This window comes from Megalobrama amblycephala, linkage group LG12 (assembly GCF_018812025.1).
Source record: "Megalobrama amblycephala isolate DHTTF-2021 linkage group LG12, ASM1881202v1, whole genome shotgun sequence".
Taxonomy (NCBI): Eukaryota; Metazoa; Chordata; class Actinopteri; order Cypriniformes; family Xenocyprididae; genus Megalobrama; species Megalobrama amblycephala.
The window spans coordinates 8,426,337-8,449,385 of NC_063055.1; the positions used below are offsets into that span (position 1 = coordinate 8,426,337).

The following is a 23,049-nucleotide window of genomic DNA, read 5'->3' on the forward strand; positions in this document are numbered from 1 at the left end:
ACGACACACTCACTATGTTCTAAGTCTTTTGGTAGCTTTGTGTAAAGAAAAGACAGACATTTCAGTCCTTATGCAATAACAGTTGCATAATGTACTTCTCAAATGTCACAGAGCCAGAGAGATTGATATCAATGGCATCAACCCGCATTGGTTTGTATGGCCAAATATGTGGTGGGCGAATGGTGCAAAGCTATCATGTGATCTCACAAGAATCATGGACCTCAATTATTATAGTTTTACAATGTTTTTTGTCTCTTCTGTAGCTTGACAGTCTAGAAAAAGAGTATCATGAGCATAGTCAAATGTCATATGATGGTCATTAAGTAATGACAGAATTTTCATTTTTGGGTGAACTAACCTAACTTTACTCAACTTTTCCTTACTCCAACAACAAAATAACAAGCCAAAAAGTTGCAGATCAGCAATAGCTGCCGTCGCCAGTGCTTAAACATCGAGAGCAGATGTACTTAGAACTACAAAGTTAAAAGATTAGAGGGAATAATTGAATAGCAGAATTGCTAAAGACAGTAAGAGTCTTGATACGAAGCGTCTCTCGGTGAGTGGGAGCTAATTGATGGGGGGGTTGACATGCTGGCAGCTTGGTGACAGAATATTTCTCCAGTGAGGGGGAAGAGAGCAGGTCTGTTGCATGCTGGGTCTTTGTAGAAGGGTGAGTGAGTAATGGAAGGAGCCGGGGGAGGCGGCAGGAGCCACTTTCATTCTCTCCTGACGCTCAGACACTCGACCTCGGTGTGAACTTTCTCATCGAGAGAAGACGAGAGGATGAGATGGAGAGGCTGGCGTAAATCTGTCTGCTCGGCTTCTCAGAAGAGCTTTGCGCTGTAATAAATGTGGGTAATAAGAGGTCTGATATTATTACCCATAGTGCAGTTGCTACATGCCACCTGAGCCTCGGAGTCAAGCTAAAGGAGGGCCATTAAGTTGAGCTGTCCCTGAGTGATGGACGCCTCTGTGTACTGATGCTGCCTGCTTTGCATGAGGACATCAAATGAAACGTTCATCTCTCCAGAGAATCCGTCAAAAAAATAATGTCACAAAGTCTTCGACTACTTATGACATTCATTGGCCAAGCCACTGTCAGTATAAAGTCAGTATGAAACTGTTTTATGGCTCCAATTTGTCACTCTTAGATTGATAGAGGAATGAGTTTCTGAGGAGAAACTAATGCAGGACTCAATGTTCCCCCATAAATAATCAGTCCTCTTACAGCATGAGACAATTAAGAGATCTCACACATAATGACGTTATCCAGCCAAGATTCATCAGGAGGAGTTAATGTAGGACAGGGTGTGATTTTAACCATTAGGATTGGATTGGATCGTGAATGTTAGCTATTATATCTTTATTAATAGTTTGCCCTGCTTACACAACCTTGTACTGGAAAACAATTACTTCTTGAGTTTTTAATTAGGCTTTTTTTAATTGTTTTTCAGGGAAAAAAGTTAAAATCCTTAAAGGAAATAAATGTACTTGTGAAGCAACACTGCACAATATAATATTTAATAATAATATTGTAAGTATATTTTGTCTGTAGATTTTTTTCCACTCGTTTTAACTTGATTATACATAGAACAAGTAAAAATCTGTCAGTGGATAAGACAAAATAGAATAGAAAATTAATTCTCTGAAAATTTTAATATCTTGTGAAGTGTTTATTGTGAAATAGGTCTTGTTTTAAAGAGATAGTTCACCCTAAAATGAAAATGAAATCATTATTTACTCAACCTGGTGTTGTTCTAATGCAGTATGCCGTTCTTTCTTTTTTGAACCACAAAAGGAGAATTTTTTTTTAAATGTCCCGGCTTATCCATATAATGGCAGTGAATAGTGACCAGCATCAAGCTTTTTTAAAGATGCAAAAGTATACTATATTTTTGAGTGAACTAATCCTTTAAAGGGATAGTTCACCCAAAAATTAAAATTTTGTCATCATTTACTAACTGTTTCAGCAAGGAATTTCCATGTCTTTTCCAGTTATTTGTGATTTGTGAAATCATTGTTTTGAGTTGAGCATAACTAGAAAACCTCATATTACATGACTCTTAAGATAATTTTTTCGTTAGAATAACATGCTCTGGTGAATTATGAACAATAAGACATTATTTAAACTTATTTAAGACAGCAAACAGAGTAGATGACTTAAGATGATTTCAAGATGACTTAAAGTGGAGGGCATAAAGCAGAATGAAGTGTGAGTAAAGTGTCCCGTTTTATGTAAATTACCTTGACCAAATTAATCATACAATTACTCAGTTACTTCTTTCCATGTTTCCTGCTTTCACCACACTCTGAAACCTTTACCTCTTCTCTGCTAGCCCTTTAATAGTGCTAACCTCAGGAGGTTTACACATCAGTCCTGCATGCCAAACAGCCTTTTAGCCTCAGAGCGCAGGAAGTACACTGCTGTAAATTTCAGACTGACTTCAGGGAGCCGACTGACCAGTGTGCAGCAGGTAAACGCAATCAAGACATGACTTCAGCTCTCTGCCCTCGGCATTCTTCATAGATTGCACATTTGAAGGGAAAAATGTTTACATGCAGTGCCCCCCTCTGGACCAAAGTGGTAAAAAAAAGGAGCTGGATGCAGTACTATTAGTTCATTCATACAGTCATCAATAACAGACAGTAAAAATAGTACAGATAGATGGATATTAAACTTGACAGACAAACAGAACAATAGACAAGCAGACAGAATGAACAAACAAATGAACGACAGACAGACAAGTAGAAAATTGATGGAGAGGAAAAAGTAATTCAGATAGATGGATATTAAACTTTAAGATAATTGACAGACAGACATAACAGACAGACAGACAGAAATAACGACAGACAGATAGATAGACAGACAGACATAATGATATACAGATAGATAGACATAATGCTAGACAGACAGATAGACAGATAGACAAACAGTCATTACAACAGACAGACAGACATAACGATAGACAGACATAACAATAGACAGACATAACGATAGACAGACATAACAATAGACAGACATAATGATAGACAGACAGACATAACGATAGACAGATATAATGATAGACAGACATAACGATAGACAGACATAATGATAGACAGACAGACAGACATAGCGATAGACAGACAGACATAATGATATACAGATAGATAGACAGATAGACAAACAGTCATTATGACAGACAGACAGACATAACGATAGACAGACATAACGATAGACAGACAGACAGACATAGCGATAGACAGACATAACAATAGACAGACATAACGATAGACAGACAGACATAACGATAGACAGACAGACAGACATAGCAATAGACAGACAGACATAGCGATAGACAAACAGACATAGCGATAGACAGACAGACATAGCGATAGACAGACAGACATAGCGATAGAGAGACAGACTTAAAGATAGACAGACAGACATAACGATAGACAGACAGACATAACGATAGACAGACAGACAGACATAACGATAGACAGACAGACATAACGATAGACAGACAGACAGACAGACATAACGATAGACAGACAGACATAACGATAGACAGACAGACATAACGATAGACAGACATAACAATAGACAGACAGACATAATGATAGACAGACAGACAGACATAGCGATAGACAGACAGACATAGCGATAGACAAACAGACATAGCGATAGACAGACAGACATAGGGATAGACAGACAGACATAGCGATAGAGAGACAGACATAACGATAGACAGACATAACAATAGACAGACAGACATAATGATAGACAGACAGACAGACAGACATAGCGATAGACAGACAGACATAGCGATAGACAAACAGACATAGCGATAGACAGACAGACATAGGGATAGACAGACAGACATAGCGATAGAGAGACAGACTTAAAGATAGACAGACAGACAAAGCGATAGACAGACAGACATAACGATAGACAGACAGACAGACATAACGATAGACAGACAGACAGAGATCGAATCTGACAGTAGAAAGCAGTAGTATGAATCAATATGTGTGATCCGCAACTGCAAACAGAAAAGTACAAGAGGAAAGATAAAATGTCCAAACAAACAATGTCTGCTGGAGTGACGGAACAAACTGAGACGGACCACAGCTCCCACACTCCTACCACAGAATGAGGACAATCGGAAGGACCTCAAGCTGTGGACAGGAACTCATGACGGCCACAGCTCAACACCACAAAATGCCTACATCTGAGACAAAACATGTAATGACTTGCTTTTCCTCTGAAAACACTTTTCTGTTAGTGTGCAATAGACAAACAGCTCTTTGGGCATTGTTTTATAAAATACACATAATGCTCTCGGCCACTTTAGATGTAATATCAGAGTTAGAATTAAGCCTTTGTGAGTGTACAGAGTTCACTGATACCCGCTTTCCACCAGCACGAACCAGGTGCTAGTTCAGAGTTAGTGCTATTGCCAGTTTGGAGTTGGTTCAACTGACAAGCCTTCTAAGAACCGGTTTGCCTTTCCACGGGCTAGAGAGCCAACACAGAGCCAGGTCTTACGTCACTGTATTCGTTACTACTGGTGTTCATGGCTTTGCAAACCTACATCGGCATCCAAACAAGGTTCGCCGTAATTTGTATAGACAGAGATTACTATTAGCTCGATTAGCTGCTATTTCAAAAATGGCGGCCACAAGTTTCTTATGGTCATGGTAACCACGCCCCCAGCCCCTGACGCAAGCGGTTCTAGACCAAGCGGCAACCTCCCCCAAAGACTATAGAATAACAAAGACGTGTCACTCATATTGTTTTGAATGGGAGAAAGTGTAACGCGCACTATGGCGGAACAAATCCCGCCTTCTAAATAAGAGCCAATCGCTGACTGGTAAAGTCATCGCGTCACTTCAGCGGCCGTTAGAATCACTGGTTTCTATAGAAACAGTCAGACGCGCATTTAGCATTTAGGTCTGCGCATGCGCATTAGCTTGATCCAGCCTGAAAAATACAGTTTTTTGTCATGATTCAAGCGTTCAGAAACTAAATTTATGAGCCGGTTGTTGTTAGATTTCATTGGTGATTTCAAATATGAAATTTAATTGTAAGGTTGGCGAACAGTTTTGGAGAATTTGATGTTTCCCCATTCAAAGAGATAGGAGCTGCATGATGCCCAGGATGCCCGAGAGGCGTTTCAAAGATGGCCGCCGAGTGAAATGACTTGTCTTAAAGGGACTTTGCCTCCCACAGTTTCTCTTGAAGCCAATACGGAAGTGACTTAAACTGCAATTCATCGACTGGCCGCTAGGGACAGGCTCCAAAAGAGAGCAGAATCTCATCGAGTCCCATGTTAAAATGCCCAACTTATAGCAGAAGAAAAAAAACACGTTTACAGCTGGTACAAATTGTGGTTTTGGTCTATACTGCTAATTTTGCCCTTCATGACAACTCTGAGGGGGGTGATTTTTTTTATTTTTGGCATCTCTGCCATGTTTGTGCTTTTTTCTGGCTTGCTAGGTTAATGGTCGAGACTCAAGACAGATGTGTATCTGTGTAGATATGCACGCATGCGGAAGATAAACAGAACACACGTTGCTGGATCGTGGCATTGGCTAAACGTTTTGTTCTTGATATTTACTACAATGACAATGGCGGGAGGATATAGAACTCCGACAGCACTGCTTGGATATTATAACTAAAACTGCTGCATTTTGAAAAATTATACTTTGGACGCGGGCTCATTTGTTTGTGAGACATATGATCATACAGTTTTACAACAAACATTTTCAGTTATCCGGGAGTGATGTGCCGTGATGCACTGCCAAGATGGCAAGATGGCAGCGTCCTCATTTTTGCTTCAAAAATGCTCTTCAGAAATCTACGGGTAATGTCACGGACACTACGCCCATATTTTTTTACAGTCTTTGTTCTAGACCGGTAATGTTTTGGTGCTACTTAAGAACCACTTTTCCTGGTTCAGAGCTGGAGCTTTGGGTGTCGAAAGACAAAGAACTGATTTGAAACTAGGCTCTGGCCCCGAACCAGCACTCAAACGGTCTTGGTGGAAAAGGGGTATGAATGGCACATTAGGTGCTTGGGTATTAGTACAGAAAGTTCCTAGATTTTTGCTGCTGTCTGGAGTTTTGTATTCCAAGTTTTTGCTAGAATGGACTCCAAGAGGCAACTGCCAAAATCATCAACCAATGAATACCCATAATGACATTCTTTCTGTGATTATGTGACAATGTGAATTAATGAAGCAAAAAAAACTAGGAGAACAAACATATTAGGCGAGATGAAGTCTGCTAAAGAAACAGTGTTCTGGACACACTGGCCTAGACTGTTTATTGCCTTGAATGAGACTTAGAATGAGTCTAAATTATTGTGCAATTATTGCAATACTGCCAAGTTTGGTAAGAAATATTTTCAGTTACATCTAGTTATTTCCACTTAAGAGTCTGAAAATACTCCATTTGTATTGTTGTTTGGCTGTGTGATAACTATTTATGTTATTTTTGCAATCATTAAAAACTCTCACACAAGCTTATGCAGCTCTGGAGAGAAGCTAGACTACACCACAGTCTGAGAAACATGAGAAAAATAGAAAAGCAAGTAGCCAATGGAAAAGCAGGTTTTGGAACACCACATGAAAACGACCAGATGCTGAAAATGACTTATTCTCAACTACAGTGCAGTAAAATGCATATTTATGCAAACATTTAATACAGAGACTTTTTATGGATGGATGGATGGATGGATGGATGGATGGATGGATGGATGGAACTTGACTGAAATTGTTTCTCATGACCATACAAACGTTTAAGCTATTGATATTAGTTTATATGACAGGAGAAATAGCAGAATACAAATGAAAAGTCAGAGGCAATGCTTTCAGTCAATGCACTACCATGATCAGTCTGCTAATTGGCCTGAATGGGTGAAACTTGTGGAAACAGACTGATTAATTACAGAGTAAACAAATCACCCACTCAACACTCAAATGGGTGTTCATATGGAACTGGAATGCAAATTTACATTGGACAAAAAAAAAACCAACAGCAGAGAGGAAACTTTGCCTCCTTATTTTAGAAGTCTGTTACACACCACTAATTTTGAACAAAAAAAATACTGAACAAAATCAAACACTGAAGTACATTACCAGCAAATTGCGAAGCATCTCACATTCTGAGCTTAATAATATACCACTCCAACTTACAAAAAAGTGTTGACAGAGCACCAGATACTGTGCATCCAACTTGCATCATAATCTCTGAGACAGGACTTCAATCAATGAGTTACATGGGGCCTAGTAGTTTACTGATGCCCTTGGGTATTTGCCACTTGTAAGCTCTCTACCGCTCTTACAACATCTGGCCGTCCCCTGGAAAGCAAGAGGCCCTCGGCCACAAGACACCATTAACATCAAGCTCCCTGAATCCCAGGCAGTCACGCTGCATTTCCTGCAGTAACAGTCAACAAGCTCATGAATCTCTTCCCAGACTAAAAACCAGCAGTTTAAATCATCACCAGCACCAAGAGAAAGAGCCTCAGGGATTTAACATGTTCCATCTCTGTTTATATGGACCAGAGTCACATATCTGTTGTTCATTTATCTCTAAGAATTACACAGTCCCTGGGAAGACAACACACTTTTAGCAGAAGCCCTTGGGTGAGATTTAAAAATGGATAAACACATTCCATCAGTTGTATCATCAGTTGGCTGTTTATTAGTACTTATGAAGCAAATATTAATGATTTATCCTGCATGACCATATTCTAAATCCCTTAATCCTACCCAATACATATTAGTTCACGTCAGAATTAAAATTTCCTGATAATTTACTCACCCCCATGTCATCCAAGATGTTTATGTCTTTCTTTCTTAAAGGTGCCCTAGATTCAAAATTTGAATTTACCTCGGCATAGTTGAATAACAAGAGTACAGTACATGGAAAAGACATACATTGAGTTTCAAACTCCATTGCTTTCTCTTTCTTATGTAAATCTCATTTGTTTAAAAGACTTCCGGAAAACACGCGGATCTCAACATAACACCGACTGTTACGTAACAGTCGGGGTGTACGCCCCCAATATTTGCATATGCCAGCCCATGTTCCCAACATTATGAAAGGCATTAGACAAGGGCAGCCAGTAACGTCTGGATCTGCACAGGTGAATCAACAGACTAGGTAAGCAAGAACAGCAGCGAAAATGGCAGATGGAGCGATAATAACTGACAGGATCCATGATAACATGATATTTTTAGTGATATTTGTAGTGATCAGTCTGTATAATTCATAAACACAACTTCATTCTTTATAAATCTCTCCCAACAGTGTAGCATTAGCCGTTAGCCACGAAGCACAGCCTCAAACTCAGAGAATCTATGGGGTATTTTGAGCTGAAACTTCACAGACACATTCAGGGGACACCTTAGACTTATATTATATCTTGTGAAAAAGCATTCTTGGGAACCTTTAAGTCGAAAAGAAATGAAGGTTTTTGAGGAAAACATTTGATTTTTCTCCATATAGTGGACTTCAGTGGCAAACAACGGATTGAAGGTCCAAATTGCAGTTTCAATGCAGCTTCAAAGGGCTCTACACAATCCCAGATGAGGAATAAGGGTCTTATCTAGAGAAACGATCTGTCATTTTCTAAAAAAAAAAAAAAAATTATATACTTTATAACCACAGATGCTTGCCTTGCACTAGCTCTGCGATGCGCCACGCATTACGTAATCATGTTGGAAAGGTCACGCGAGACGTAGGCGGAAGTACCGAGCAAGTGTTTACAAAGCGAACGTGCAAAGATTAAATCAAACGCCCTTTACAAAAAAAAGGTAAAACAATGATGTTGAACAATTTTGAAGTTGGAGAAGAAAACAAAGACTAAGTCAAAGCTGCACTGAAACTGCAATTTGGACCTTCAACCCATTGGTAGCCGCTGAAGTCCACTATATGGAGAATATATGTTCACTATATGTTTTCCTCAAAAACCTTAATTTCTTTTCGACTAAAGAAAGAAAGTCATAAACATCTTGGATGACATGGGGGTGAGTAAATTATCAGGAAATTTGAATTCTGAAGTGAACTAATCCTTTAACAACTACCTTACTATTAATAATTAGGAGTTTAAGGCAAAAGACATAGTTAATAGTTAGTTAATAGTGAGAATTGGGCCATAATCTAAAGCATGACCAATATTTTTTTATTTTTTTTCACTGAGGAAAGAACATCACACAAGTAATGTTTGAGTAAATGATGACAGAATTTTCATTCATGGGTGAAGTAACTCTTTAAGAAACAGGGAAACAGCTGGTTAATTTCCACCCCTTCAAGTACATAAAAGCAGATAAAATGAATTTTGGCACTGGATTCAAAAATGCATTAAGACCCAAACTAATCTCATGTTCAATACAATCATGGCCACAATTGTTTTCCCCAAGCTGGAGGAATTGTTTCCTCCATTTTTGCAATTATCTCAATTACAGAGAAGAACAACAGAACTAAACTAATGGCTGCTGAAGCAAAGACCAGCTACATGTTGTTCTGATTTGTTTGCACTTGAAGTAATTTACTTTCGGGTTCGGTTCCAGCAAAGATCTCTTGAACTTGTGGGATCTCACATGTAGCACATTTCTGGTTTGACCCAATTTCAATCTAGTTTATTCTAGATGTTCAGAAGACCTTAATCATACACAAGACAGATGTTCTCAAAGAGTTTTATCCCCTGTGATAATCAAGATTTCGGTGTTGCAACTACACAATTTTGTGTCGATGGTCTAAAAACACTTTTTGCCTCAAATATAAAAAGGTGTAAGAATGTCAACAGACCACCCACTTGTTTCTGGCATATTACTTTTCTGACCTAGTAGAAAGCCTTAAAGGCATAGTTCACCTAAAAATCTGTCATCATTTACTCACCCTGTATGCCATTCCAAACCTGTTTGACTTTCTTCTGCAGAACACAAAAGAATATATTTTAAAGAATGCTGGGGTCCAAATATTAGACCTCACTAAGAACAATTTAAAAAAAAATGACATTACATCAATTACTGAATGTCGGTTTTCCAGTGAACTAGAGCTGCAATGCAACCAAAACTGCCATTATAATGTTATATAATACTGTAGACTCAAAATTCAGTTATAATGTTATATTACAGACTCAAGATCATCCAACATCATTATACTTTAAAAGTGAAGTGTGTAATTTCTGCTCTAGCATCACCAAATGAAGGTATAAAAATAATGTGAGGTTACCCTAAACCTCCCTGAATGCTGCTGATCAACAGTTTGACTGAAGACTCGTTTCTGCTTACCAAAGTGTAGACACAACTGTTAGTGCCGCACATGGACTCTCATATAACCTTGAGACCTAAATTTAATACAGTCTAGACCAGAGCAGAATAGACTCCTCAAGAATCTCAGCACTTTTTGGCATGCTGTCTACTGTCCTTCAGTCTAATCTAAATCCGGAGGGCCTATCATCATCATCATGCTAGTGGGCAGGCACACAATTTCCAATACATAGAAGCAGTGCTATTACATTAAGATCAGGTGTGATGTTACTTCAAACAGGAAATACATCAAAGAGGTGCATAAGTGGTCCACTTCTGTCTACAGGGGTCTTTCCCTGGGGCAACCAGGGCAGGATATGCTGAACATGAGCACTCTACATTATGATCTTTAAAATGGGCCATGAGAGGTATTTATAACCCCTGGATAGTGGATGAGACTGCATTTTCAGACGAGTAAAAGCAATTCCACTGCAGCAGTCACAATACTGTCAAATGTCTGTGCTCAACTGCTGATATGCATCCTGCAGAACATCTCGGCTGCATTGCTCAGTTAATTAATTGGACTTTGGCATTTCTCTTTTGCTTTGGTATGTTAATGAACGTCTAGCACAATGGACTCCATGCCATCAAAGAGCCCTGGATAAAATATGCCAAACACCTGCTTGTTCCAACAGCTCCACAGTCTCTGCCAGGGCCTGCATTAAACCCCCGCAATAAACAGAGCCGGTGCTTCTCTGCCATTGGCAGTAAGTCACGGTTTAAGAACTGAGATACAAATTGTTAAATACAAATTGCATTCAGATTAATCACAGTACGTCTGCAAATCTTGTGATTAACATGAGAACTGACAAACATGATTTTATATAGAATGTAGGAATAAAAATTAATTTATATAAAATTCATTATAAATTTCATATAAATGACAAATTATTTAAATTACATATAAATTATATATGTATTTATATTATGTATTTATATAATTTATATAAAAGGTTAATTGCTGACTGAGATATATATATATATATATATATATATATATATATATATATATATATATATATATATATATATATATATATATATATATATATATAAATATATATATTATATTACAGTCCAACCAAAAATTATTCAGACTTTTTTAATATATTTTTACTAGTGGGTGCAGGACACTATAGTTCATTTATGTAAGTGAGGATAGCAAAATAAAGTAAACTGTAACATATTATACCCAAAAAGTTTTCATACAGTGGACTACCAGTAAAACTGAGAAATTTGGAACCAAAAATTATTCAGACACTTTGACCTGACCATGTTTTGCTTAAAGGTGCCCTCGAATGAAAAATTGAATTTACCTCGGCATAGTTGAATAACAAGAGTTCAGTACATGGAAATGACATACAGTGAGTCTCAAACTCCATTGTTTCCTCCTTCTTATATAAATCTCATTTGTTTAAAAGACCTCCGAAGAACAGGCGAATCTCAACATAACACCGACTGTTACGTAACAGTCAGGGTGTACGCCCCCAATATTTGCATATGCCAGCCCATGTTCCCAACATTATGAAAGGCATTAGACAGGGGCAGGCAGTATTAACGTCTGGAGCAGCACAGCTGAATCATCAGACTAGGTAAGCAAGCAAGAACAACAGCGAAAAATGGCAGATGGAGCAATAATAACTGACATGATCCATGATATCATGATATTTTTAGTGATATTTGTAAACTGTCTTTCTAAATGTTTCGTTAGCATCTTGCTAATGTACTGTTAAATGTGGTTAAAGTTACCATCGTTTCTCACTGTATTCACAGAGACAAGAGTCGTCGCTATTTTCATTTTTAAACACTTGCAGTCTGTAGAATTCATAAACAACTTCATTCTTTATAAATCTCTCCAACAGTTTAGCATTAGCCGTTAGCCACGGAGCACAGCCTCAAATTCATTCAGAATCAAATGTAAACAATATACTGTATACTATACTCACATAATCCGACGCATGCATGCCGCATGCACGACGAACACTTTGTAAAGATCCATTTGAGGGTTATATTAGCTGTGTAAACTTTGTTTATGCACTGTTTAAGGCAAGCACAAGCTCCGTGGGTGGAGAGCACGAGCATTTAAAGGGGCCGCACAGCATAAATCGGCTCATATTTAATGATGCCCCAAAATAGGCAGTTAAAAAAATGTATTAAAAAAAAATCTATGGGGTATTTTGAGCTGAAACTTCACAGACACATTCAGGGGACACCTTAGACTTATATTACATCTTGTAAAAAAACGTTCCATTGCACCTTTAAGTATTATCTGATATAATTAAGATAATTTTTTTTCTGACACAGTTTAACTCTGAGATCTTGTTATATTTTTATATTATTTATATTATATTACCATTTTTTTAAACTATAGTGAATAAACTGTATTAATGAACGAAATGTTGTGGTTTGACTAATTTATAAATAAATATATATATATATATATATATATATATATATATATATATATATATATATATATATATATATACAGTACAGTGCAAAAGTTTGGAACCACTAAGATTTTTAATGTTTTTAAAAGAAGTTTCGTCTGCTCACCAAGGCTACATTTATTTAATTAAAAATACAGTAAAAAACAGTAATATTGTGAAATATTATTACAATTTAAAATAACTGTTTTCTATTTGAATAGAAAACAATAAGAAAGTTCAAAAGAACAGTGTTTATCTGAAATCTAATCTTTTGTAACATTATAAATGTCTTTACTGCCACTTTTGATTGATTTAATGCATCCTTGCTGAATAAAAGTATTCATTTCTTTAATTTCTTTAAAAAAAAAAAAAAAAATCTTACTGACCCCAAACTTTTGAACGGTAGTGTATAATGCTACAGAAGCTTTGTATTTCAGATAAATGCTGTTCTTTTGAACTTTCTATTCATCAAGGAATCCTGAAAAAAAAGTACACAACTGTTTTCAACATTGAAAATAATCATAAATGTTTATTGAGCAGCAAATCAGCATATTAGAATGATTTCTGAAGGATCATGTGACACTGAAGACTGGAGTAACGATGCTGAAAATTCAGCTTTGCCATCACAGGAATAAATTACTTTGTCAAATATATTTAAATAGTACACAGTTATTTTAAATTGTAATAATATTTCACAATATTACTGTTTTTTACTGTATTTTTAATTAAATAAATGTAGCCTTGGTGAGCAGACGAAACTTCTTTTAAAAACATTAAAAATCTTAGTGGTTCCAAACTTTTGGACTGTACTGTGTATATATATATATATATATATATATATTATAAATTAATTATAGATTATAAAAGAGAGTTAGCGAGGCAAAGGGAATAACAGTGGAAAAATATAAAATAACCATTTGTTCATCGGCCGATCATAAAATATTTATTTATTTATGTATGTATGAATATATGTATGTATGTATTTATTTGTAAATAGAAGCAGGACTAGCTCCTACTTACAAATGACCAGAATTGGTTTAACTTTGTCTAAGTTATATTTAAATAAAATATTTCAAATAAGGAATAAAATCTGACCTCAATCTTATTCTTAATTGGGTTTCTTTTGTTCAAATTAGGCAGAAAATGGCATTTTGGTCCAGCTAATGCAAATTCGAGAGTAAATGTTGGTCATATTGGTCAGATGGTGTCTTGACGAGTCTTGGCTGGATTAAACTACAATATGGACCAAATTTTAATGGGATAGCCAAAGCGATGGCTTGCGTGACTAATAGCCTTGAGTGCCAGAACACTACCAAAAAAAAAAAAAAAAAAATATGCCTGCAATTATTCTATTACACAAAATCAAGTTGTCTTATACCAACACTTACATTATAATACCAGTTTCTCTGTACCATCTGCATCTACACAAGTTCTGCAAGGTACAAAGTGCAAATCTCCCAGAATGCTCAGGGCCAGGGCAAGCCTATATTTAACTTTGCACAAGAAAAGTCTTGTTTGTGATTTCAGAGCGCTGTCCTTTGCTCAGCTGTTGTCAGAGGTTGCCAGGAGACGTGATCAATAGAGGCACTATATCAGCCATCTCTGAAGCACCACAGCTTTTATAGTTCAAAGTCGGGCTTGGAATACCCTTACTTTAGAGTAAAACAACATCCGGACAAAAAAAGGGAGGGTAACATGGGAGAGTATGGAGAGAGAAAAAGAGAAAGGCAAAGGGAATAACAGCAGAAAAATGGAAAACAGAATAGGAAAAGGATCCATTTGTTCATCAGCCATCCTAAAACAGCATGGCCTGCATCATAAAAAGTTAATTGCTGACAGAGCTAATATACACCCTCGGATTCAGAGTTCTGCCAGCCAGAGAATAATTCCCATGTTTCCATGCGAGTTTACAGGCTGTTTAAAGCTTTTTCTGCGGCGCATTTCAAAAACCAGGAATGTGACTCTGTAACATGGATTAACACTATGTTACACATTCAAACTATGAATGAACGTTTTTTTTTTTCTTTTTTCTGATAGCTATTTTTTCTTTTAGAACAAAAAATTAAATAAATGGCACACAAATTACTGCCTATCATTTCTGAAAATGCAGAACAATGAGTTTGATCTGTCCAAACTAAGTCCACAAGATCACAGCATGACCCATTTTATGATTCTGACTACTCCCCAACAACCTATGTGAGATTACATAACCAAAGTGTGGGCTTAGTAGCACCATTTGGGATAGGGCCTCAGATGTCCCACACTTCCTGTTTGAGCCTGAAGCGTACGGCATGCTGTTTAAAAGAAACCGGGCCCTACATCACATCTTTCTGGAGCCCAAAAACAGCTCCTTCTCACCTTGGTTGCCCACAGGGGACATCTTAGAAATAGGCCAGTTTCTGAAGCAGGTCACCCCATCCTGTGAAGAGAATAATCAGAAACAGAAAGGACGACTCAAGCTGAAGGACTCAAGGATGTGTCCGGCACTATCTCAGCTCCTTATCAAGAATTACAAACAAAACCTGCCTGTTACATCCATCTGTGTGCTGTTTTGGCCTCCACATGGTGGTGGAGATTACCACAAGAATTCTAACACAGCACTCAGGCCTGCCACATTGTACGCCAATTGTGACCCTCCTACTTTTGGAAAGAAAGGAGAATAAAGGGGGGGGGGGGGACAAGAGGGACAGTGGTTACTTTTTCCATTTTCATGAGCAGTTAGGGGCCTAGTAACAGCATTCTCTCTCTCTTATTCTGCACCACCATCTTTTGAGGAAACGAGCCCCCTTTGGAAATCTGAATTCCTCTGGAATGTCAGCCAATCAGAATGCAGGCTCAAGGGAGTGTGTTATTGGAAGGCCTGTCTGGGCTCTGATACTTTAATCTCCCAGTGAAAAACTTCCAATACACGGTACACGCTACAGTATATGCAGTGCTTTTTAAATGGCTTTGGATGGCTTTATAATCAAGCAGTCAATAAAGAATATGTTTTTTGGTTTTATTGAATTTGACTGTTTGAAATTGGCTACAGAATTGCAAAAATTATGACTTTTCAAACAGGTTTTCTAGACTCTCTCCCCATCTGTCATCGGTCAGTCAAACAGACAGTCTCGTCCTAACTCGCACTGTTGGTGAGCCACTGTTGCTATGTTGGGATGCTCGAACAAACAATGCAATGTTGAAAACATCAATGTTGAGTCAGTGTTTACACTCTGAGGAATTCAACCTATGAATGACTTACCTAAAGCAAATTAAGCTGGGAAAAAATGAAAGCATTTTAAAATGTTAAATATTACTAGGAAATAGGAATGCATTGAGGGGGTCATGGCACGGGGAGGGAAGGGGGGTGTAGGGGTATCGATATTCTAGGGGCTCTATATTATAGCTAAACCCCCATTGTGAGTTTTTTTTAAGGCGAACGTTATTTTAGAACATTATTTTAGAATGGTTTTTAATTCCTTGGCGACGCCACACTATGACAGGTGTGTATCGTGTTTATTCGTTTTCCTTTTTTAATTCAAAATATTCCAATCATGAATTACATGATATATTCCAATTGTCAAATATGTGGAAATGAATGCGTTTTATCATTTAAACATCTTTATAATGATCATGTTAGTTGATATAACGTGCTATGTGTTTGCACTGCAATTTAGAGGATCTGTGGGAATTACATCATGTAAATTCATCCATTTTTTTCCCCATTTCCCAAATTCATCCATTTTTTGATAATTAGTATATATATATATATATATATATATATATATAAAATACATTTTTATCAAAAAAAAAAAAAAATGCTCACTTTAAAAGTCTATATACATACATGCTTCAAATGACCCAAATATCATTTACAATAGAAAACTGCTTTTCATTTTAAAATGGGTACAACTGCAAAACCTATTTACAAAAAAAAAAAAAAAAAAAAAAAAATCTAACAGGCTCAAATAAACAATTTATTTGTTTAAAAATACATAGGTCTAGTAAAAATTATATGGGGTTATAATTTGGCTATAAGTTACCGGCTTAAAGGTGCCCTAGAACTTCTTTTTAAAAGATGTAATATACGTCTAAGGTGTCCCCTGAATCTGTCTCTGAAGTTTCAGCTCAAAATACCCCATAGATTTTTTTAAATTAATTTTTTTAACTGCCTATTTTGGGGCATCATTAACTATGCACTGATATATAGGTTGCGGCCCCTTTAATTCTCGTGCTCCCCCCTCCCCCGGAGCTCGCGCTTGCCTTGAACAGCATAAACACAGTTTACACAGCTAATATAACCCTCAAAATGGATCTTTACAAGATGTTCGTCATGCATGCTGCTTGCATACATCGGATCATGTAAGTATAGTATTTATTTGGATGTCTAAATTTTATTCTGAATGAGTCTGAGGCTATGCTGCATGGCTAAAGCTAACATTACACACTGTTGGAGAGATTTATAAAGAATGAAGTTGTGTTTATGAATTATACAGACTGCAAGTGTTTAAAAATGAATATAGCGACGGCTCTCTTGTCTCTGTGAATACAGTAATAAACGATGGTAACTTTAACCACATTTAACAGTACATTAGCAACATGCTAACGAAACATTTAGAAAGACAATTCACAAATATCACTAAAAATATCATGTTATCATGGATCATGTCAGTTATTATTGCTCCATCTGCCATTTTTCGCTATTGTTCTTGCTTGCTTACCTAGTCTGATGATTCAGCTGTGCACATCCAGACGTTCTGCCCTTGTCTAATGCCTCGATCATGGGCTGGCATATGCAAATATTGGGGGCTTACACCCAGACTGTTACATAACAGTCGGTGTTATGTTGAGATTCGCCTGTTCTTCGGAGGTCTTTTAAACAAATGAGATTTATATAAGAAGGAGGAAACAATGGAGTTTGAAACTCAGTGTATGTCTTTTCCATGTACTGAACTCTTGTTATTCAACTATGCCAATATAAATTCAATATTTAATTCTAGGGCACCTTTAAATATATCGGCCTGTTTTACTTATCAGACTGCTTCCGGTAACATTAACAAGTCACACAACCTATACCAATGTGGCCACTGATATGCTGTATGCATCACTGCTAAACTTCATTATAAGTGCAAAACTGTAAATCTGTTGGTTTTTACTAACTGAGAGATTAGTAAACATTTACTATAGTAATTTGGATGCCAGGCATATTGTCCATAGACTCCATACACATTGTAATTTGTAAAAAAACTGGAATGTGGAATTAATGTTTGGCATACTAAGCCATGAATCCAAAGAAAAATGCAAACCAAGCACCCAACATAGTGTTTGCTGATGGCATGAAAAATGCCGGCTCTGGTGACATCTGTTTCAAATGACGAGTTAAAAAGAGAAACAAGTAAACACATCAACCCTGAAAGGGGGATGGGTAAAACAATGTTTCCACGGTGATAAAAGCTCTGGCCACCGGACATCCTAGCAACAGTTACAATGGTTCAGCAATCTGTGGTTCAGTGGAGATAAAAAGCTCAGCTCACAATGTGCATTTGCTTTACTTCATGCCACCTAAAACCCGCTCTCAAGGGTTCGTATTGCACTACAGCAATAAATGACATCAAATTAGCAGTGTCTGAAAGCTGTCTGGACGCCCAGAGATATAATGTTCATAGGAGACACAGGACCGGTCATATACAGTATACAGCACATTTACTGTACAAAGAAGTCACGCTACTAACTTAAAATCAACAAGAAACAACATCCCCAACCCATTATGTCGTTGTCACTAGTAGGGCCAGTTGTATAAACATAGCTGCTAAGTTAAAGGTGCAATAGGTGATTCTCCACAGAAACATTTTTTGTTATACTGGTTGAAAGTCTCCTCATATCTTGATAGCAATCACTATGTAAAACAGTCTAAATGTATTTTTATAAATGTATATCATCTGTGGAAGGCACAGGACCATAAAATGTTCATCCAATTATTATGTTTGGTCCGAATGAAATAATACGGTGTCCTACCTGCCTGTCAACGTATGTTTTTACATTCCCTGTTCGCGCAGACATCATACGTCAATCATCAACGCGTTTCATGCTATGCAGAGTTTATGTAGACAGATGTCAGTCACGGAGCACCGCAAACAAACAGCAGCCACCTTTTACACTTCCTACCAAATCAAAACAATGAGCTTATGCTGCGTTCACGCCATAACAACCATAATTAAGAGATGGCAACCCATGACGTTCTAACCGGAGCTGTTCATGTCCTCAGACTCGTAATTATGTCAACAGTATCAACACTGAAATGAATCTGCGCAGTCAGGTCCAAGCTCTCTAAGTTGTTTACGTTAATTATTACTGTAACGTTATGTGCTTTGATACATGAGGTAGTTTAAATGTCTCTTGTGATGTTTTGCATAGAGCAGCTGTGTGTGCCTTCATGTGTTTTGGAGGAGGTGTGGCTTTGGACCGCAATTTGCAGGGAGGGATGTGGTATGCTTTCAATGCTAGCAGGCTAACGTTAGCATTTCCCAGATCACTAACTGCACTATTAAGACTGTGTCTTAAGAAATAGTCTGACCAAAAAGCAGTTATTTAGGTCTAATCTTTTCAAATTCAAATTAGACCAATCTATGTTTATTTGATGACTAACTTGTAAGACTAGTCTAAGCTGTTTATGCAAACGGCCACGTTGCATGAGGGCTGGTTTCATAAACTGCTAAGACTAGTCTTACAAGTTAGCCGTTAAAACGTCGTTAAAACAGTCCATCTGATTACAGTGGTTCTACTAACCCTTTAAGACACATTCTTAACATAATGGCTGTTTATGGAGCTGGTGTTTGCTGCATATCTAGCTAAATTTAGCCACCTAGTCTGAAAATAAGCAATTTGCTTAATAAAAGTATACAGTAAAAACCTAACATGCCTAAATAATCAACTATGGAAATAAGGCCATGCAACTGTACATATTTTAAACAACTTTATGAAACCTTGTGAGAGTTACATATCGCTTTGAAACAATGCTGGGATCAATAAGTTACAATACAACTCTGTTTTGTCACATTGACAACAAAAGCTACTTTTTCAAAAGGCTAGCTTGACTGTATTGCATTTACTTGAACATGAGTAGCTTGCAGCTTCACAAGCTACAGTTCCAAAGTAGCTTCCCTAACCATGGTTGTGATCATAAAATGAGTTCAACAAAGAGACAAGTGACTTGACGTACAGTTCTAGTCTAAACATCCTACTAACATGATAGAGAGCTGGGATCTGGACAGCTGCTGTTAGCAACACAAAGGCACTTCTGTGAAGCATGTGAGGTCAGAAAATTCGGTCAGATATATGACAACCAGCTGGGCCAAGTTCATATTCAAAGGAATTCTGACTTCAAATGCAATATGCCCACATGGATTTATGATGTCTCACATGTCAAAGATCCTTCACATCTGTAATAAACAAAGAAAACACTTATTATCGATTATGAAATGGATAGTGGAAGAGCTGTATTCACTACATCTCTGAATCAATTAAAAATGAAAAGACAAAAAAAGTCACAAAAGTATCTCTGCAAATCTCTAACAATGACCTTATCATCTAGGTCCAGGATTTAGAGCCTGTTTCGCCCACCTTCTCCTCATTCTGACGCATTTGTACAGCTGCCCTTTTCCAAAATGTCCCTTGCTTTAATGGCAGCCATTCAGGATTTGGTAAAGGTCAACTGTGTGTCACTTAAACTTTCATTGGGGCCGAGATGTAAACCACAGCTGTAACTGCCATAGACATAGAGGGACACATGGCTTAGTATAAAAACACTGAGAAACAATCATTAAAGTAATGAGGGACCTGCAGTAAAGGGCATTTAATTTTAACTTTTTGTCCTATTGAGTTGAAAACATGAATATGTCATGAAAAATTAGATATAAGTTCTGAAAAACACTTTTTGATGGCATAAGATATTTACAGAACCACAAAACATCTCTGTTAAGTTCATATCTCAATGTCTAATCTCCTTTCAAAAGCAGATATTAAGCAATTACAGTGTATCTTGAAGTGATCAGCCCTACTATAAAACAGGCATCCACTGTACTCCTAAAATATAGTCTCAGTGCTATGAGAGCTCTTTTGTTTAATCTTCTCTCCTGATAAATCTCAATAATAATTAATTCTTTTAATACTATGCAATTAGGGGAGTGTCGTTCCCTAGTCTATGGGCTGAATAAAGACTACGTTTGACTACCCTCAATTACCAATTATGACTAAACTGGGATTTCCCACTACTGATAAAAAGCCTGAACATCCAGCTTACTCAAGGCACAACAAGCTAGCCTGGAGTAATGCTTCCAATTTATATTCAATAAAAACAGATTCAGCCTTCCATAGTATTTTTTTTCCTACTATGGATGTCAATGGGTACCATCAACTGTCTGGCTACCCACATTCTTTAAAACATCTTCTTTTGCGTTCAACAGAAGAAAGAAACTCATACAGATTTGGAACCACTTGACATTTTGATTTTTGGATGAACTATCCCTTTAAGAACAATGTTTAAGTAGTGACAGAGAGACAGAGTTTACACTTTTTAGGGGAATCAACCTAGAAGTAGTTTACTTATAATTTCTGCAAATTAAGCTGAGAAAGGAGGAAAAATGCACGCTTTAGCTTTAACCAAGGGATAACAGGAGGTTACCATAAGATAAGCTGTCAGGCTTATGCCATAAATAATACAGCCCTGTATTGAAAGAGCTTGTTTGTTACAGCAGAAATGTTTATTACTGAGTACATCACTCACATTGTGTGCTTGGAACACAGCCAGTCCTCATCCCAACAAATGAAATGGATAAAAGTCCAAAACAGAATGTTGCCAAATGTATTTCACGAACAAAAGCAGCAGGACAATATGATGCTTCGCTATAACAATGGCCTGACAGTCATAAGCGACACCGACCAAATTAAACAGCAACAGGCCTAAATGCTGCATAAAACACAGGATGGGCCATCAGGAACAAGATGGAGGAAATTATGAATGTTTGTCGTAATATCTGACTAAAGGAGATTATGTCCATCTTGATATGTCACAAGGATTATGTTCTTCACAAAGATTGTCACCATTCAGAGCCATGTTTGGGATGTTTAATCCTCGGCAGAGTTACAAGAAGGATTGCTGTGAGCCCAACGGATATTTGCTGGAATTTTTTTTTTACCGAATATTCCTAACCAAAGTGAGGCAGCAAACAAAAATTGTACTGGAGGTACACTCATTGTACACTCATTGTACTGGAGGTTTTTCCAAAGCTTTTCTGAAAAAAGCTAAAAAGGAAGTCAATCATAGTTCTGATGCTAGTTGTATTATCTATTTGATCTCAGTGCAAAAGAGCTCATTTAATTAATTATTCATTGACTCAAAACATTTTAAACTTGTGCTGAAATGCAGCTCACATGGGTTATGCTGATGAATATCTGAACAATTCTGTTTGATTCCAGATTCCTGGTAAAAAATTAAAAAAGCAATGAGCACGGCAGAGCATTTCTATGGAAGCTTGTTTCCACCACTGAATAAAAAATAAAAAGGTAGTTGCGACTTTTTATCTCACAATTCTGACTTCTTGCAGTTCTCACTTTTTTCCTCAGAATTGCGTGATATAAACTTGCAACGCTGACTTTTTTTCTCAGAATTGAAAGTTTATATCTTGCAAAAATCTTTATAACATGCAATTGCGAGTTATGAAGTCAGAATTGTGAGACAAAAACTCGCAGTTCTAAGAAAAAAAGTCAGAATTTTAAGAGAAAAATTCTTTTTTTTTTATCTTTTAAATTGTTTTATTCCATGGAGGAAACAAGCTTTCATACTCTTTCATGTCATTAGCAACAAAATAGATTTTTTTTCCTCAAAACTGGACTATACAACACGTAATTGCGAGTTAATATATCACACATCTGAGAAAATAAGTCAGAATCACGAGATATAAACTCTCAATTGGGAGAAAAAAGTCAGAATTGTGAGATATAAACTCACAAGTCGGACTTTTCTCGCAAGCGTGAATTTATATTCTTTATTTCTTGCAATTGTGAGTTTATATCTCCCAAATCTGAGAAAAAGTCAGAATTGCAAGCTTCTATACATTTCCATGTCATTCATAACACAACAAAATAATAGCCTATATGAACCATAAATGAAACCACAAAAGATGTTGTACAGTAAGCTCAAAAGTAAAAGTCGATTTTTTTTTCCTTTACCCACATGGACTGCATGTATTCATCTGGTGGGATAGCTAATGATTTTACTCCCTTACCCCTTTGTATGCCTTTTAAAAGCCACAAACAATAATGAAAAATTGTGGTGTGAC

General features: G+C 37.0%; 1 protein-coding gene across 5 annotated transcripts in view; it reads right to left on the bottom strand.

Moving 5' to 3' along the window:
• Positions 1-23,049, bottom strand: part of dab2ipa (DAB2 interacting protein a) — a 129,489-nt gene that overhangs the window by 97,904 nt on the left and 8,536 nt on the right. The gene's annotated exons all lie outside the window — the stretch shown is intronic.